This window comes from Cebus imitator, unplaced genomic scaffold, assembly GCF_001604975.1.
Source record: "Cebus imitator isolate Cc_AM_T3 unplaced genomic scaffold, Cebus_imitator-1.0 Scaffold0, whole genome shotgun sequence".
NCBI classification, from domain to species: domain Eukaryota; kingdom Metazoa; phylum Chordata; class Mammalia; order Primates; family Cebidae; genus Cebus; species Cebus imitator.
Window position 1 is genome coordinate 20531472 of NW_016107315.1, and position 5315 is coordinate 20536786.

Here is a 5315-nt window from a genome sequence, read left to right on the forward strand (position 1 = left end):
GGCTTGTCATTGAAGGCTCAGTGTCAACTCTCAGAAGATAAGAGGAGAAATTTGGATATTCCTGTGAAGCTCACACCAACGTATATTATTTTTCCTACCATTAATTTACATTTATTTAATGATGAGTCAAGTTGATAATATTTTCTGTGTCCATTGGTATTTTTTTTTCTATAGCACTATGGATTTTTTCCTTTGTAATTGAATATCATTTAAGTAAAAGTTTTAAATTGTTAATTTCTGTTAAAAAAGAAAAAAAACCCTAAAAATCAGGTAGACATTGAGAATATAGAGTGGAAAATAAAGTATTTATCACTGCCTCCCCCCAGGTGACAGTAAAGCTCAGAATAGAGGGAGCCAGAACACAGAGCTGCAACTCTGTAGCACTGGGACTATGCAGGTGGCCCAGGCTAGGCGTCCTCATCTGTGGAACGGGGATGAGTGTAATGCCACACAGCACTTAGAACAGTGCCTATCCCATAGTTAGTGCTCAGTAAATGTTTCTTTTCTTCTTCCTCCCATTTCCTTAATTTCCACTAACTCCCCAGTGTGTAGCCTTTCTCTCTTTCTGAGTGACTCTTTCTTTTTCTCTCACAGACATTCCTAAAGGAGAATGCCTGCCAAGAACTCCTCCTCCTCCGTGACAGAGTTTATTCTCGCAGGCTTAACGGACCAGCCAGGACTCCAGATTCCCCTCTTCTTCCTGTTTCTAGGTTTCTACGTGGTCACTGCAGTGGGGAACCTGGGCTTGATAACCCTGATAGGGCTCAACTCTCACCTGCATATTCCCATGTACTTATTCCTCTTCAACTTGTCCCTCATAGATTTTAGTTATTCCACTACCCTTACCCCTAAAATGCTGATGAGTTTTGTCTCAAAGAAGAACATGATCTCCTATGCAGGGTGTATGACTTAGTTTTTTTTTTTTTCTGTTTCTTTGTCTTTTCTGAGTCCTTCATCCTGTCAGCGATGGCATATGATCGCTACGTGGCCATCTGTAACCCACTGTTGTACATGGTCACCATGTCTCCCCAGGTGTGTTTGCTCCTTTTGTTGGGTGTCTATGGGATGGGGGTTTTGGGGGCTGTGGCTCATTTGGGAAACATAATGTTTATGACCTTTTGTGCAGAAAATCTTGTCAATCACTACATGTGTGACATCCTTCCCCTCCTTGAGCTCTCCTGCAAAAGCTCTTACATAAATTTGCTGTTGGTTTTTATTATTGTGACCATTGGCATTGGGGTTCCAATTGTCACCATTTTTATCTTTTATGGGTTTATTCTTTCCAGCATTCTCCACATTAGCTCCACAGAGGGCAGGTCTAAAGCCTTCAGTACCTGCAGCTCCCACATAATTGTGGTATCACTTTTCTTTGGGTCAGGAGCTTTTATGTACCTCAAACCACCTTCTATTCTACCCCTGGACCAGGGGAAAGTGTCCTCCATTTTTTATACTGCAGTGGTGCCCATGTTTAACACATTAATCTACAGCCTGAGGAATAAAGATGTCAAAGCTGCCCTGAGGAGAACCTTTTGCAGAAAATTCTTAAATGATTGAGAAACGGAATCCAAACCTTTGTTAATCAGGGTATTTCTTTTCTTTTCTTTTCTTTTTTTTCAGTGAGGGAACAAATGCCAGTGCTTTCTCTGCTATAATTAGAGAAAAATTTTAACTTTTATTCTTAAGCGCACTTATTCCCTGCACTTCTTATCCAACCCAACGATTCCAATTGTTATTTTATGAGAATAGTTTCTACAATTATACGTAGTTTAATCTTGAATAGGCTTATGAAATCATTTACTTCAGTCTCCTCATACAATACATCACACTCAATATTTTGTAAGCTGCCAGTGTACACACATGTACCTGGTGCCAGAGCTGAAACTGGAGTCCGGGCTCTTGAATTTTAATCTACTCTGCTATGTTTTTCTTCAGCTACATTTCCTTGTTCCATCTTTTCGCTGGCTGATTTCGTTTTAAAGTGTTTTTCTTTTTTTCAGATGTCATGCAACTTACAAAGGTTAATTTTTGGAATAACATTTTTGCAAGAGTGTTGGAAGTGAAAAATATGGTTGATGTGGTCTTGACAAAAAGTTAAGAGAAATTTTTAAAGAATTTTGGGGTGTGTGAGTGAGAAGTAGGTTAGGTTCCTTATATAATCAAGGATGGTGACCACGGAGATGATACAGAGCCTTAAGGGTCAAGGCTAATAATATAAGGCCTTCTGAGGCAGAGATAAACAGGTTTGAGGGAGTTAAGTATGCTAGATACAGGCTTCATTCTTTATATAAAGATTCATGTAGGTAGAATTTGGAGCCTCACCTCAAGGGTCTGAATAATCTACATTAATAATAGACAGCTCTGGGTAAGTGCTATTAGAAACACAGCAGCCAACTAGTTGTCAGGAGAAGCAATTGCTATTGTATTTTAAGACACTGCATATATCTGTGACTTTCTATTAATAACAGTAGGGCATAAAGGAAAGAGATGGTGGTCTCAAGAGAGGTCATATATTCACAGCATTGGATAAGTGTAAGTACAACTTTATATAAAGTATCAGAAGAATAATGTTTTTGGTCTGAACACATTATTAATGGTAACAATTCTTTCAGAAATCATGGCATATGAACTGTCTGGAAAATAGTTTATTTTACAAACTTAGGAAAGTTCTCTTCTATTAGAAAAAGTGAAAGTTTGGATTAATGTTTAGCTTTTTTCCTTTGAAATGTTTCAGCTTAATCAGGATATAGTTAAGGAAATGAAAGTGTAGGGGAGGGCTGTGTTTTGATGCTAAAGGAGAGGAATGATGATTAAATTCAAGACACATGGATTGAGAGTGCAGTGGAAGTGGTGGAGAATTAGTACAATGAAAACACCCTACCCCTTCTTAAATTGAAGTATAATTTTTGAAATGAAGTGCACAAATATTAACTGCTCAATGATTTTTTTTCACATCAGTAAGGCTATTATTACATACCTCCACCCAAATGAAAATATAGAAGATTTTTATCATTTCAGAGTATTCCTGCTGCTCTTCCCCAGTAATTACTACTCCCTACGCTCTTCCTGGAAATATCCACTATTCTTACTTTATCATCACAATTTCATTTTTCTCATGCTTCAGCTTCATATAAACATTAAATAGTGCCTTTGCTTTTTTATGTTTCACCTAACATAGAGAGTCATGTAAGATTCATCCATAACACTGTTCTTGATTACTGCTGTTTTAGTATTCCATTATATGAATGTAGAGCAATTTACTTATCAATTATCTTCTTTATGGACATTTGCCTTGTTTTCAATTTCTGTATATTATTAATAAAGCTGCTATAAACATTCTTGAACATGTATTTTGCTGGCAATATACACTTATTTTGTTTGGGCATATACCTATACGTACATTTTATGAGTCACAAGATAGGCGTATGTTTAGGCTTCTAAATGCTATCAAATTGTCTCCCAAAATATTTAAGCTGATTTGCACTCCCATCAACAATTTCCAGAGAAGAATACTCTTCATCCTTATAAACACTTGTTATTTTCAGTATTTCTCATTTTAATTACTCTGTTGGGTATGTAGTACAATGTTGCTTTAGTCTTTTAAATATTTCCCTAATAAATAATGATTTTTTTTTTTTTAAGACGGAGTCTTGCTTTGTCACCCAGGCTGGAGTGCAGTGGCGTGATCTCCGCTCACTGCAACCTCCACCTCCCAGGTTCAAGCAATTCTTCTTCCTCAGTCTCTGGAGTAGCTGGGATTACAGGTGCATGCCACCATGCTCAGCTAATTTTTGTATTTTTAGTAGAGATGGGGTTTCACCATGTTGGCCAGGCTGGTCTCAAACGCATGACTTTTTTTTTTTTTTTAAAGAAGCAAGGTCTTGCTCTGTTGTCAGGCTGGAGTGCAATGGTGTGCTCATGGCTCACTGGAGCTTTGAACTCCTGGGCTCAAGCTATCTTCCTGTCTCAGTCTCTTGCGCAGCTAGAACTATAGGTACATGCCACCACATCTGGCCAATTTTTCTATTTTTTGTAGAGATGAGGTCTCACTATGTTGCCCAGACTCTTCTCAAATTGCTGGGCTCAAGTGATCCCCTCATCTTGGTATCCCAAAGTGTTGGAATTACAGGTGTGAGTCGCCACACCCAGCCTTGTTGGGCACTTTTTACATGTTCATTAGCTATTTGGACATCACCATTCATGAGGTACCTGTTCAAGTCGTTTGGCCACTTAAAAATAGTGTTTTTAGTCTTTTTCTTACTGATTTCAGTTTTTTTAAAAAGTGGATTCTGGATATGAGTGCTTTTTCAGACACACACATTGCAGTTAGTTTTACTCACTTTCTGACTTGCCCATTCACATGACCACTCATTATGTCCTTTGAGAATGATATTTAAATTTTAAGAAAGTTCATTTATCCACTTCTTTTACTGTTCATGCTTTGTTCTGTTTAATTTTTTCCTACTACATAGTCACAAAGTCATTCTCAGGTTTACTTTGAAAGCTTCATGGTTTTTCCTTTAATATTTAGATTTTAGATCAATTTTAAATCAGTTATGTATGTATGAGATAGCTTTATTTCTTTCATAAAGATATTATATTGCATCAGCATCATTTATTGAAAAGACCTTCTCTCCTCCCTAAATTTTATTGGCTGTATTTGTGTGTGTGTATTTGAAGATCAGGTGACAATAATTTAGTGGTACTAATTGGAGAGAAGTTGACTGGGAGCCAAAGTGCCATATTCTACATTACAATAGTGAATAATAATGAGAAAAACAGACATGCTAGTCTTGTTTTGAAGTGAAATTTCATCCTTTCCTACCTTTTACTTTATTTTAAATAACTTTTTAAAATTTAATTTTCAATTGTTTATTAGTAATAATGTAGTAACACAGTTGTTTTTTGTACATTGAATTTGTATCTAGCAACTTTGTTATTTCATTTGTGAATTCTTTTATTTATTTATTTATTTTCTTTGTATTTTTAAAAAAATATATTTTATTGCATTTTAGGTTTTGGGGTACATGTGAAGAACATGCAAGATTGTTGCATAGGTACATACATGGCAATGTGGTTTGCTGCCTTCCTCCCCATCACCTATATCTGGCATTTCTCCCCATATCCCTCCCCAACTCCCCGCCCCCCACTGTGCCTCCCCTATTTCCCCCCCACAGACCCCAGTGTATGATGCTCCCCTCCCTGTGTCCATGTGTTCTCATTGTTCAATACCTGCCTATGAGTGAGAACATGCGGTGTTTGATTTTCTGTTCTTGTGTCAGTTTGCTGAGAATGGTGGTTTCCAGGTTCATCTATGT

The 5315-nt window shown here is 37.2% G+C and overlaps 1 pseudogene; it reads left to right on the top strand.

Annotated features, from left to right (window-relative positions):
- Positions 1 to 610: 610 nt before the first annotated feature.
- LOC108308717 lies at positions 611 to 3632 on the top strand (annotated as a pseudogene).
- Positions 3633 to 5315: the final 1683 nt, after the last annotated feature.